General features: G+C 55.3%; 1 protein-coding gene across 5 annotated transcripts in view; it reads left to right on the top strand.

Moving 5' to 3' along the window:
• Positions 1–14305, top strand: part of CXXC5 (CXXC finger protein 5) — a 33013-nt gene that overhangs the window by 11894 nt on the left and 6814 nt on the right. The window contains exon 1 of one of the 5 annotated variants that reach the window (XM_080674167.1): positions 13210–13246. The exons of 3 other annotated variants lie outside the window; for them this stretch is intronic. The gene's annotated coding sequence lies outside the window, so the exon portion shown is untranslated. Of the gene's footprint in view, positions 1–13209; positions 13247–14166; positions 14251–14305 lie in introns of those variants that run through there. One more of the 5 variants, XM_080674166.1, reaches the window with a different exon arrangement.

Genomic DNA, 14305 nt, shown 5'->3' with positions numbered 1-14305 from the left:
CCCCTGGGAACAGCTGTTGGTGGTGGGGGGTGCAGACAGAATCCTGGAGCTGCATTTAGTCTGGACAGAAATATCCTCCCCCCACCCACCCACCCACTGGCTCGGTGGCCAGGCTGCGGGCTTGTCCCCTGAGGGGCAGCTTGCCTGGGCCTGGCGGCCGGCGGGACAGGCAAGATGACCCGATAGGCTTTTCCCAGCTCAGGTTTCGATGAAACAGGAACCGGAGCCGCAGCCTGGGCTGTGGGGGCCAGGGCAGCCGGAGCCTGGGGGGCCAGGGCTGCCTCCCCCTACCTCCTCCCCCTTCTCTCTGTGATGCAGCCTCCCTTTCTCGGAGGCCTGGGGAAGCAGCAGGTTATTTATCAAGCCAGCCTCCCTGCCGTGTCTTGCGCTGGCGGCCATGAGCCCAGCAGAGCAGGGTGAGCTGGGCGGGCGGGCGGCAGGATGAGCTCAGGAGACGTGAGTCACCCCATCCCCAGCAGCCCCACGAGGCCCTTCAGCCTGGCAGGCAGAGCACACTCACGCACTCTCCATGTGGCACACCCAGGGGCACACACTTGGGACAAACATAGTCATTTAGCTCATACAGTTCCACATGACCTGCACACACAACTGACACACATATTATGGGCTTGATCACCTTTGCCCTGGACATTCCAGAAGCACACTCGCTGTTACACTCACAGCCCCAGCCTCTGGTGCATACACACAATGGCATGTATATCAGCAAATGGACATACACAGTCATACATGTGTGTGACATGCCCCTGGGGGGACCCCACACACTGCTCCATAAGGCAGTTGTGCGTATGCCCCATCCTGTCACAGGCTCAGGCAGTCATCCTCAGGCCAGAGCTCACACGCAGATGGTGCCACAGCGTTGGATCAGGAGCACTCACACAGTAGAGCCTGGCACATGCACACGAACTGGTTGGGCTCCTCTCACCCAAATGCCCCCTGTTTAGGCTCACAGAAGGGAGGCTCAGCAGCTGAGTTCTGTCAGGTGGGTGTGAGAAGGAAGACGTTTTCCCCCAGTCTTCCAGACTGGCTGGCCCTCTCTGAGGAGGAGGCCCAAGTTTCAGGCATGGAACTGTTACACCCAACCCTCTCTCCAGGATGGGGCACTCTGGCCATGGCAGAGCTGGTTGGAGTAGATGGGGAGGGATGCAGAGGAGCTAGGAAGAGGACACCCTAGAAAAGGAAAGCTATGGAAAACGGATTTTTTTTCCGGGAGTGCCAAGTGATCAGCTGCTCCTTCCACTGTTGTGCGGTCTTTGGGAGATTGGGGAGGCCAGCGATTGGGACCCCTTTGATCTAATGGGTTGTACCCCAGGAATCTTGTCTTCCCACCCTCCCTGCTTTCCTCTGTCCCCTTCATTTCCAAGTCCCTCATTATTTCCCCCCAGTTCTTAGTCTGTTGGCCTGCAAAATGGTTGCAGAGCTGGGCTGCTGGGTTGGAGGGATGCCTCTAAGCTTCTGCTGCCCACTGGGACTAGGACCTGCCTTCCCTGGACTAGGCAGAACTGGGGACATACCCATTTTTCATTTACTCAAAAATGTACCATTTTTCAAATGAGAGAATTGAGTTTAATGGGGATGGCTTCATAGTCACCCAACACCCAGACTACACATTATTCTGGGCCCACTGGATTGAGACAACCCAACAGGGGTCAAGGAGCAGGTGGCTGTAAGGCCTCAGCCCAGGCTGGCTTCCACTTTCTGGTCAAGTATCCTGAGGAAAACAAATGACAGTGGCCAGTCAGGGGGACTGGATGTCCCCTGAGCCATGGATTCTTGAGTTGGACAGGCTTGGTCACTGCCTGCTGTGCAACCGTGGGCCAGTATGCTAACCTCTCTGACTTCGCTTTTGCCACTTATAAAGTGGCTATGAGCCTTATCTCCGTCTCAAAGCTGCAAGACCTGAAGTAGATGGTGGGGTGTGGTTCTCATCATGTCATACCTGAATCCCTAGCCTTCCCCCCACCCCCTCTCCCGTCTGCTCCATTAAAGCTGGCATTTTCCTGGGAGTGGTACCCCACAACATGGACTCTTTAATTAGAATGTCTTGGATTTAGCCTTCTCAGATGGGGATGCTGAGGTGTGGGAGAGAAGAGGCTGACCTTTGGGCCACAGGGAAGGGGAAGGATAGGAATTGGTTGGACCCAGGGCAGAGGGACCTAGGTTTCTTTGGTGTCTGATCATTCCTGGGGGCTTCAAAGTATGAAGAAACATAAAGAGCCAAGGCTTTCTCTGTCCCCCACCCCCCAACACATAGCAAGGCCACATGTTAGTTTCAAATAGGGACTTCCAGGTGGCAGATGAGGCCTTTGCAGGGTAGTGAGGAGCTTGGCACATGCCTGTGTGGAAGAGCTGTTGGGACTGTGGGAGATTGAAGTGCTGACAGAACAGACAGGGCTGAGGGACCAGGGCGGGAAAAGGAAGTGTAAGCCTAGACAGCTGAGTGCTGCCCTCCTTTTAGCCTTCAGACCTCTCCTGTGTGCTCATCTCCCCATGTTCTTGCAGGTAAGAGGCTGGGGAGGGGAGAATGTTTATTTGGGCTAAGGAAACTGAGGCACAGGGATTGGCTCAGATTCAAGGGCAAACAGTGGCAGAACGGGCCACAACCTAGGTTCCCCAACACTCCTGGCTTAAGCTGTCCTTGACACTCATGCTGGCTGGTGATGACACTAGGATGGAGCCTGCAGAGTGGAAGAGGAACCTTGACTCCATAGCCCTGTGGGCCCTTTCATGGCCTGCATCTGTGCCTTCGGAGGCTCCCACCCATTCCCAATGATCACACACTATGAGTAATGTTCCCAGCTGGGCCAGCCCCCTCTTCACCTCTGCCAGGTCCATGACGCTCTTAGGGATCTCTGCTATTGGCACTCCCCAGGTTGGAACCAAAGGGCTTTGGACTGCTGACCCCTTAGGCCTGGAAAGAGTGAGCCCTGTTGGCCTTGACTTCAGAAGAGGTTCACTGGGAGTGGGTCAGTGAGTCAGGGATGCCCCAGGGAGAAGTTTGCCGCCATGAGTGATCTTGCAGACAAATTCTGGGACATTCAATTGTGAGAGCCACCTAGGGGCCTGATCAGGGTCGCTCACTGTCCCCATCCCCCAACCTCCCATCTTCCTGGGGGCTCCTTTCCCCTTCTGGGGAGCCCTGCAGGGAGTCGTTGAGCAAGTGCCCTTGAGATGAAAATACCTTCCTTTTTGTACACAGGGATAGTCACAGTGACCCCCACACCCACTCCTGATCAGTGTGCTGGTTAGCCAGAGATAACCAGGCACCATAGTGGCCCTGGGTTGGGGCTCACTAAAGGTCACTGAGTCAAGTTTATGTTGCTGGAAGTTGGTGCTATCCTCAAATGGAGGAGCAGACTCTGAGTTTGGGGCCTTATGCCGTGTGGCAAGTCACTTCCCCTTTCTGGTCTCCGTTTCTACATCTGCTCTGTACACTCTCTGAGGAAGGACACACCCACATGCCCTTCCACTGGTGTCCCCAGGTCTCCAGGCTCCTGCAGCTCCTGCTCGCGAGCACAGGATCCAGGGGCAGCTGGGTGGCCTGTAGAGTTGAGCCAGCCTGGATTTTAGTCTCCCTTCCACCATCTGCAACTTGGGTGACTTTGACTAGTCACTGCCCCACTCAGCTCTGAACCTCAGTGTCCTCATCTGTGACATGGATGGACCGTGATGCCTACCTCTTTGCACCTGGCACAAACTTGATTGATGGTAGTGACATTGTAACACTCCCCCGCGCCTCCTCCCCCCCCCCCCCCCGGGGTGGCGGCTGTCCTGGTTTTGGTCCCCCCAGCCTTGGTCTCAGGGATTCTGGGAAGGAGACAGTGCCAGTCTGCTGGCTCAGCCAGCTTGGCCACTGACCTTCAGAGCACCCAGGCTGTCAAGGCCACCTGACTGCCTGCTGGGCGGGCGGTGGCAGGGGTGAGCGTCAGCCAGCTCCTCGCCTGACACTGCCCTCCCCTGCTCCCACTCTCTCTCTCTGCGCCTGTGTGTGAGCTAATTAATCTCAGCCCCTTTGGGAAATTAGAACGCTGCAGCCGAGGCCTCCTCAGCCTCACAGTGCCTGTGCTGCTTCTGGTCCCTGCCAAGATCCACTGTGGTTTGGGGGCATGGGGTTAGGGATGGGGGCAGCAGGAAGAGCTGCACAGTCATGGGTCTCCCTGAGCCCCCCCACCTCCTGGCTGGGAGGGGTGGCTCTGGCTTCTCAGCCCCCTCCCCTTCCAGACAGCATCCATAAGGACATGGGGCAGTCCCCTGCTTTGATGAAACCCAACCCCCAGCACCTCTCTGACCCGGTCCTGGGACTGGTATGGCTACCCCCTCACCCTACATTCTATCTCATTGTGGGGTCCTCTTACCTGCCCAGCTTGGACTGAGACAGATGTAATTATGGAATTTTGCTTGGGAAATTAATTCAAAAAAGTTAATTAATTGACAGTTCCAGAGGTGGCAGTCTCCATACCCAGCCAGTCCTACTGACATGAGTGCTGACCCACCCAAGCCATGCAGCTTCCTGGGCAGGCTGGGAGCGGGACCCCAGGGGCCTGGCGGGCAGCCCTGGGACAGGCAGCAGATGCACAGCGAGGAAGAAAGCACAGACTAGTGTTGTGACCCAGAGTGGGCACCTGGAAAGGGTTTGTCAACTGAATCTGCTGAGATAAACTTGGCATCCTGAGAACTCAGCCACTTGTTTGTATAGTCAACAAGCCATTGTCAAGCTTCTACTGTACACCGATCCTGTTGTCTCAAGTGCCCCCGCTGACATAGACCACTGAATGTTTTGTCCAGGTCTTCCGAATCCCTTTTCTCAAGGAACCCTCTAAACCTGTACCGAAAGTCTTTTCCAAACGGCTCAAGGGACATTGTTGGGCCCATTGTGCAGATGAAGCAACTGAGGCTCAGAGAGGATGTGACTTGCTCAAGTCATTCAGCTGTATCCTCCAGCAGGATGGGGTAGGGGTTCTTCCCAAGGGCTGAATGCTCCCTGATCCACCTGGCAGGCAGTGTTCTGAGTGTCCAGCCCCTCCCAAGTGTCGGTGACAGGAGCCTTGAAATTGACTCTCTTTCCCAAGGAGAAGGCCAGAGAATATGACCAACCCTTTTCACCCTGACACTCCTGGAACTATTGTGTGCACCCCCCCCCACACACACACACACATCCCACCCTCATATATTTCTGTGTACATGTAGGGGCTTCCCCGTGACCCCACCCCACCCAATCTTTAGGATGACCCAGCTAGGCTAAGGCAGGAAGCCCCATATCCTAGGGCTCCCTCAGTATACAGGGGCCCCACTTCCAGGGCCCCTCATTATAACAGCCCAACTAAGTTCATGTGTCTGGAGGAGTGTGGGCTTGGTACAGTCTTATCCAGATAGAAGAGGGTCAAGGCTGGGGCAAGAGGTGGCTAGGCCAGGGACAGGTCAGAGATCCTGACTGCAGGAGGCCAGCAAGGTGAAGAATTGGGCTTTCAAGAGGTTGTGTGACCTTAGGCAGGTCCTTGAGCTTCTCTGAGTCTCATCTTCCTCATCTGAGAAACAGGGATGGCCATATATACCACTCAGAAGGCTCTGTTCAGGTGCAGGGAGGTATAACTCTTTGAAGCATCTGACCTTGGCACTGGGCTTAGTGGGACAGCAGGGAGCCAATGGGACAGCAGGGAGCCATGGCCAGCAGGTTTGGGAGCTAACAGCCCAGAGACCTGGGGCCTCTAGGGGGAGTCAGTCTATACAGCATCCACTCAGATTTGTTTGATGCCATACAAAGTTGTCAACTTAAAAATTAGCCTGCTGTACTTGGTCAAACATTTAATTAACTCACCTTTAATGCCTTGGTAGGGCCAGGCCAGATGATTTCACGGGCTTTATACAGCCTGTGGGCCAGACGTTCCCCAGCCCTGGTATAGGCCTTGCCTGTCATAGTGGTTCAGAATAAAAGTGACCATCATCAGCAAGCTAGCTGAGCACTTTGTATTCCATATCATGGATGTGGTCTGTAGTTCTGGGTTTCTTCAAGGACTGACCTCGAGTCTTGGGTTTAAGTGGGACGTACCCACTCCTGAGCATCCTTTGAAGCTTCCTCTGCCCACCTCACCTCCTCCAAATGCCCTCATTGGCACCAGCACCAGCACCCACTCCAGTACGTTAGGCCATTGCCTGAACACTTGGGTTTCTCTGCATAGACTGTTAACCCTTCTCTGTGTATGTCTGTCCATTTTCCCCCTAGACTGGGAGCTTCCTGAGGGTGGGGTCCATGGCATCTTTCTATAGTCCCATGCCTAGCACAGAGTTTGTGCTGGACTTGGATTATAGGGCTCCTGTTTTCCTGTTTTACAGTTGGCCCCGTGAGGATGTTGCTCAGCTAAGGTTACAGTTTTTTGGGGGCAGAGCTAATTTGGCCAAGATGGTTGTGAAGCTGCTGGTTCCTCTGGGGTCTTCCTGGAGACCTCAGGAACTTCCCAGACTTCTTTGGGGCCTGCAGCTCCAGATCCAGCTGGCAGGCAGTGTTCTGGGTGTTCATCCTTGAGCCCTGTGCTCCTGAGAACTTAGGGAGTGAGGGGATTTTTGACATCAGGTGGCGGGCCTTCGTTTCTCCCAGCCTCTGTTTCTTTATCTGTAAAATGGGGATCCTGGTACCTCTCTGTGGTAGTGCTTGGTAAGGAGGGGATTAAAATAAATAATGGATGCCTGGAACTTAGTAAGAACTCCTATCGTTATTATTACTAACACTGTTGTTGTTATTATTTTTTTTCCCATCACATTATTATTCATGCTCCCAGGGCCCTAGCAGCTGCAGTGGCTCTGGGCCTGGGCAGAATTCTGGTCTGCAGAGAAGTTGGTTTCTAATTAGTCAGTGCCCCAAGGAGAGGGCCTGGATTTTTATTTTTGCTGGAGGATCCCACCTGCCCAAGGCTTCCACAGCCCGACATACACTGGGCTTGGGCTGTGCCCCCTCTCCAGCCTCAGGTAGGGGGCCTGGCTCCAGGCAAAAGCCTCCCCAAATTTCCCCTGCCACTCCCTCTGCCTCCCAGACCTCCAGGGCCATGAATCATTTATGAGGCAAAAATGAAACCAATTAAGGACAAACTTTGAAAGCCTCTAATTGCTGTGCCTGGTGGCACCCAGGAATGAGGGGAGGCAGGCCCGCCCGGTGCGGAATCTCCTTGGCCCGGCCTTCCCAGGCCTCCTGTCCCACCGCGTCGCAGGGCGCCACGGCTCCCCGCCGCCTCCCGGCCGGCCACGGACGTGCCTGCGCGGCTCCGGCGGCTGCTGCTGCGTCTGCCGCCCCGGCGCCCGCCGCCCGGGTCCCAGGCCGACTAATTAGGGCCGTCTCCCCTCCCCGCGCCGCCCGCCAGGCCCGAGGTGATGGCGGCTGTTCCTGCCGTTCTGGGGTCTGTGACCCAGAGCTGGCTGCGTTTCTCGGGCGGGAGCCAGCTCTGCTCGCCTAGCTTAACCCCGACAAGCCCAGGACTTCCTGCTCCTGAACTAGGGAGGCTGGGGCTCCCTGTGCCCCACTGTGGGGTACAGGTTTGTGTAGGCTCTTGGTAGTGCTGGGGTACATGGCTTGGACAGTTCCATTCAGTCTCCGGGAGAGAGATGCTCATCCACCAGGAGAGCAGAGGGGGCTGGGAGAATAACTGATCAGATGGAAGCTGGAGGGACACAGGGGAAGGGGCGGGATGCGGGGTGGTGAGCTCCTGAGGTGGTGCCTTGGTGCAGCGGGATTTAACTCTTCCCCTCAGCTTTGCCACCAACAAAGTGACTTACACAGGTTCCTCAGCCTCTGTTTCCCCGTTTGTAAACTATTAGGGCTGACTCGTTTTCTTCTGGATTTGGAATTTGAGGAGCTAGGTTTTATTTGCCCCCCACTCCCCTCTCTCGGGGGCTGCTGAGGAGGTGAGGTCAGGGGCTGGATATGGACCCAACAGGGCCTGCCTGGCTGCCAAGAGCTCTGGGCACCAATGACCAGCCTGCTCTCTGTGCTGAGGGCCAGGCAGGCCCTGGGCACTCAGGCACGTTGTTTGCTGAAACCGAATTTCTGTGCTTGTGTTTTTCCATAATTATATTAGCAGGTGGGATTTTTCCTCGGGGAAGCGGTGGGAGGGGGAGCGCCATGGCAGTGTCCCCGCCCGCTCTGAGCATGAGCTGGGCTCTGCCCGCCTGCCCGTAATGATTTTTTAATTATGCAGCCAGTGCTCGGAATTGCTAATCCACCTCCAGCGCGCATCCCCTCCTGCAGCTCACACCCCAACCCCTCACTGGTGTCCCCAGAGTGGTGGTGCCCAACCCCACGCCCTTCACCGATGCCTGTGCTGGGGACCGCCGCCGCCGTGGGCGAGGGTAGAACAGGAAGGGCTGAAGAGGCACCTCTCCGGCTGCTAGTGAAAGAACTTGGTGGTGGTGGGGCCTGTGTCTCTCTTTGCCTCCCCTGCCCCCAGCATGGCTTGCACCCTCCAGGACAGCTGTGGCTCTGGAAGGGGGAAGGGGAATGATCAGTGCCCACCCCTGCGTGACGTGGCCACACCAGTTTCAGGGACATCAGCCCATCTCCCCAGCCTGTGTGAACCCCAAAGACACACAGAAGTATGATCTTTGATTTTGTCACACTCAGTTTACTCCCTTTCCCCACACACACTCAGCCTCACAGTTACACAGGCACAACATCACACTCTTATGTTTCTCGTATGTAGAGCCATACCTGAGGACAGGGCACCCTCGGGAGACCTCACTGCTGCTTTCCCTGCCCTGCAGTGGCCCTGCCCCCACTCCCCTGTCTCCATACCCTCCCACACCCCCACCCCTTACTGGGACCCATTCAGGTCTCCCCGCTCCCACCTGGTGGGGTGGCTTCCTGTGGCTGGGGCCTGCCTGAACCTCCATCGACCTGGCCTGGGGGAGGTGGAGGGGGGTAGGGGGATTTTGCAGCGCTGTGGCTGCAGCTCCTCTCCAGGCGCCCAGCTGTGGCATCTGTCAAGGTCAGATAGCGACTCCGGAACCAGCCGGCTCGGCCCCACGGCCCCTCTCGCCTCATTATTTTTGTGTTCCGGGGCTGTGGCGGCAGCGACACCTCCCTCCTCCTCAGCCTCCCGCCTCTTGCCTGCCTCCCCCACGCCTCTGCAGGGAGGGCCTTCGGTCTGGGGGCTTTTGTTTTCCAGTGTTTTTTCATGCTCAGGCCAGGCAGGCGGGTAGACGCTGGCCAGAGCTGTTGGGTTTTGAATGCAGACAAGGCAGGTGCCTCCCTCACGGCTGTGACAGGCTAGTGGAACCCTGGATTGGTTTCTCAGGGGGACAAACTGAAGCTGGGTGGAGCCCAGCCTCACCACAGCCCCAGTGCACCTGTGAGCAGCTTCCTGTTTCCATAGGGGCCCAGCACCTGGCATCAGTTCCTGTCTTCATCATCCCCAGCCCAGTTGGGCCTCAGACTCACATCCCAAGACCCCTTAGAAGCCCCGATACTACTCACAGTACACACACACACACACACACACATACACTGGTGTGCACGTGGCAGAGATGTGTTGACACCCACAAGCCAGAAGAACCCACAAACATACATCTATCCATCATGTAAACCATTATACTTGTACGCATATTCTCGGGCATTCAGGTACATCACCGATGTAGATGGCACACATTTCACTTGTACACAGGAAGGTCACACAAAGACCTCTACCTACACTGGTATACTGTATAAGCTCCATGTACACATCAATGCTGAAGCCCACATGCACCTAGGCACACCCACAGTCCCCGGGCACACCCACAGCACCCCAGACACACGTATGCACGCAGCATGCCCGGGTGTCTGACACACCTCCCAGGTGGACACACAAAGCTGTACTTGTCCATAGTGCTGCTCCTCCCAATACTCCAACCTGAGCTCACTCCTTGGGGCCTAGTGTTCCTTGCGCACAGTTATACCACCCCAGGGGCTTTTGTCCCCTGAAATGCTGAAGTGAGCTTGACACCTCCCCCTTGATGTGCTCTGTTTCCAGGAAGCCCCTGGACAGTGGGAAATGGCAGTTGACAGATGGCTGCTCTACCCACATGGCCAGACTCTTTATGTACACCACCCTGAGCCCAAGAGCACCAAGATGGAGTGGGATGGGGTCCCAGATGGGGTCATGATGGACTTGGTGGCTACTGGCAGAGAGGGCAGGATCGGGGGAGGCCTTTCAGGCACTGTCTCTGGGTCCTTCTGCCTACCTCCAGCTCCTGATTAGGGTGTGTATATGTTGGGGGGATGAGATGTGGGCAGACTCCAGGCCCCTAAGGGTCTCTGGGGTATCCCTGGCCATCCTCTCACTTCCTCCTCCAGCTGTGGACTGCTGTGACCGCCCCTGAGAGGGGGAGGTAACTGGAGGTTTAGCAGGGGCAGGGCCCCCACCCCCCAGGAAACTCAAAACCCTGGGCCAGCCGCGGGTGGCGGGTTGGGGCAGGCACAAAGAGGGCCTCTGTGCGGCCCGGCTGGGCTGCCCACAGGATTCTGGGGGAGGAGGCAGGAGCCGGTTTCCGTCCCATTCTGCTTCCTGCGGAGGCCGCCGGAATGCCCGGAGCTCTGGCCCAGCCTGGCCTGTCCGGCCCACCCGCAGCCCCTTCCCCTGTCTTTTCCTGGGCCTTAGGGTACAGCTGCAGACTTTTCTGCAACCGTGCCCTAACGTGTTTTGACCAGAGCCTGAGAGCCAGGACCCATGGGAAACTTAGAGAGTTCCCCTAGACTGGGAGCTGAAATCCCTTCCTCCATGTGCCTCAGAGCCTTGGGCCTATGTTGGAGAGCCAGGCCCTGTAGTCACACAGACCTGGTTTCAAGTCCTGGCTCTGCCACGAATTGACCTTGTGACCTTAGGCAGACCTGGTGACCTTAGTCAGGTGACTTTATTTCCCTAAACCTAAGTTGCCTCATCTGTAAATGGGGATAATAATTCTAACGTTATAGAGAGAATTCAGTGAGTAAAATGCTTAGCACCTGGCAGAGGGTATGCACTCATTATTAGGGCCTGCCATCATCAAGTCATCTGGGAAGATGGAGGCAGGAGGGAGCTGAATGCTGCTCACTCCAATGAAGTCTCATTATCATCTGGGGTTTGGTCCCAACCCTATGACCTAACCCCGAACCCTTCTCTCTAGACCTCATTTCCCTAGCTGTAGATCACCAATCGAGGACCAATTTAGGCCCTCTGGGATGCTCCTAGGATTTGGAGAAGGACCCTGTCACTCTCTGGAGTCTTTTTTTCTTTTTTTTTTCTGTATTCTCTACCTCCTTCCCTCTGGGCCCCTCTGGAATCATGACTCCTGCAGTTTGGGATGAAGAATAAGAACAATTCTCCATTTTATGATGGGAAACAGGTTCAGTGTTGGATAAAGGTTTGGTCACAGTTAACAGGAAGGGAAAAGATGGAGGCACAAACCTAGACCTCAGGACTCCAGTCCCCTAGCCAGTCATAACCTCCCCCCGAAACTGCAGAAGAACTGACCCCCCAATTCCTTGGGCCAAGTGTCTGAACTAGCCTTCCCTAGCTTGCCTAGTAGTGAGACCCACAAGCAGGGAGGTCCTAAGCAAGTGTATGGGCTCTGATTCCAGGTTGATGTCACCACTTTGCAAAACGTTAGCTAAGGTCCAGGTGGTTTTAAATGGGGAAGGCATCATTTTCTCTACATCACAACTGCTTATCAAATTAACTGCTCTAAAAGGGGCAATAATAATACTTCAGAAAGTACGTATGAGGATTCAATGAGACAAGGAATGAACAGTGTTTGTCACACAGGGAGGCCTTCATTCATGTTAGCTCTTACCTTCACGGTCCCATGTTATAGATGGGAAAATTGGCTCAGAAGCCATAGGCCAAGGTCACAATGCAAGGAAGACCCCTCCTCATCCTTTCACTCTTCCAGAGAAGGAACCTGGCTGTTGAGGAAGGCCTTGTCTCTTTCAGAGGTGTCCCAGGCTCTGCATCTCACTCCCTTGAGCCCCAGGTCAGGGTATACCTCCTGGGCCTCAGTTTTCCTATCCATGAAATAGGCTAATCCCCTCTTCCAGAACTTTTTGGGAGTTCTGTGAGGAAGCACAGAGCCCATGTACTCCTGGGGTTTTCTCAGCAGCCTGTTTCTGTCCCCAGGCAAGGGGGTTGTGCCTGCCCTGGGAGGAGGGGTATAAGAGGGTCAGGGGGTATAGAATCCAGGGAACATGATTGCAGCCCCCTGTTCTGTCCTTGGCAGTCAATTTTGGGGTAGTAGTCTTGGGGACACCCTAGTGTATTGAGGGCATGTCCCACCCCAGGCCATCTGCTAGATGCTAGGAATGGTCAATGTGTCCTTGTATGTGTGTCCATTCGTAGCTGGACTTGTGCTCTCTGGCGAGGTCTGCACTTCTCCCAGCCTCCAAGACCAGTGTCCCATGGGCATCTCCTTGGGCCTGAGTGGGGCTTTTGTTCCCTCTGGAAACTCCCCAGGCTGAATCATGGAAATCAGAGACGGAACACCCCCCCACACACACACACTCACACATGCACCCAATTGCTCAGCTCAGTTCAACCACCATAGCCTGTGGTCTACTGCCTGCCACCACTGGCCAGTTTTCCATCAGTCTGTCGGTCCATCTCGCCTCCCTGGGAGGCCAAGGAGACCAGCCCACCAAGGTGGGTGGAGGAGTCTAAGAGGGTGGAACAGGGATGTCAGGAGTGAGCATGGAACTGTGGGGGAAGGGTACTTCGATGAGCCAGGGTATGCAAGTCTGCAAAGCTGGCTTGCCCAGGCGATGGCAGCTCTGGCTCCCCTGCAGGGTCCTGAAGGCCCCACTGAAATGCAGCCTCCTCCAGGAGGCCTTACCTCAGCAGAAGGGACAGCTTGGAGGCTGTTCCAGTCAGCAAAGAAGAGAGGGAGGGAGGGTTGGCCCCTTGTTCACACTCTGCTCTTGGTAGTGGTAATTGTACAACTCTGTAAATTTATTAAAAATTATTGTCCAGCCACTTATAAATGGCTGATTTTTATAGTATATTAACTATATCTCAGTAAAGCAGTAAAAAAAAAATTTAAAAAACAATCTCACAGCCACTTCTCCATTTCTTAGGAACCCTTTCAGGCCTGAGTCCACCCCTGGTAACCTCTCTTTTATCCTTAACTCACAGGCGACTGGTCCCTTCTTCCAAGAAGGCCCTTCATTCCGCGCCCCACTCGGTTCCCCTTCTTGTTCTTGTTTCACATTGGGTGGTCCAGCTCCTGCGCACTTTTCCAAGAGGTCTGTGTCCTTCGTGTCTCTCAGCGGCACAGGGCACGGGGTAGGTTGTTGGGTAGGTTGTGGGGCTGTGTGTAACTGAGCACTAGAACATCTCACTGTGGGCCACCTGTGTGCATGTCTACATGCAGATAGCACCATCCCACACCACGGTGCCCCAGTGCCCCACCCCCTGCTGTCTGACTTGAGAAGCTTAAGACAGAGCTCTATTGGGGGTGAATCCTGGTTCCTCTGGGGCTGAGGGTGGGGTGAAGGTACAGCTACCACCTCTGGTGACCTCATTGTCAGCTGGCATTATGCTGTCACTGGCCCAGCATTCTGGGTTCCTGCCTGGGTATTTCCAAGCCCCCCAGGTGGGGGTACTCCCCTGGGGGTCTGTGACAGCTCACCCCCTGACCACGTAAAGGTGACAGGCATGGTAACAACTCTGGGAGATGGAGGCTGTCTCGGGGTAGCTGGGTCACCTTGCTCTGGACTACTCTGTCAATTGCCCAGGTGAGCAAAGGGCAGTCACCAGAGCAGGGTGGCAACTAACACTTGAGCTCTGGGTTCAAGTTCTACCCCAAACAGCACCAGCTGTTTGACCTTGACCTGGCAGCTCCAATCTCTCTGAGCCTTAATTTCCTCATCTCTAACATTGGTTAAAAGTTCCTCTTTCCCAGGTTCTGGAAAGGAGTCAAGGAGGGAGAGAAGAATGTAAAACATAAGAGCACAGGGCCTGGGACAAAGTAAGTGCTCAATAAATGCTAGCTGATAGGGTTGGTTAGTGAAGGGAGCTTTAGTGTCACTCAGGGAGCTGGTTAGAGAAAGGCAGAGTCTGTGCCTTCTGGGGCTGACCAGGGTCTGGGGTTAGAGGCAAGGGGTGGGGCCCCACTGACAGGAGATTGGCCCCAGCTTTGATTCTCTCTCTCTTCCTAGCCCAGCCAGTGAACTTGAACCCACAAGAAATTGGTCCCCATGGCCAAGCCCTGAGGCCTCCAGCCAGAGCGGGCTGGGGCCCTAGGGAGGTGGGTCTCATCTTGTCTCCCCCAAACCTCCCCCTCTACCTTCCTCTTCCATGGG

This window comes from Plecotus auritus, assembly GCF_963455305.1.
Source record: "Plecotus auritus genome assembly, chromosome: 6".
NCBI lineage: Eukaryota > Metazoa > Chordata > Mammalia > Chiroptera > Vespertilionidae > Plecotus > Plecotus auritus.
Note: the sequence above shows the minus strand (reverse complement) of the source record. Positions and strands in the feature narration are given on the sequence as shown.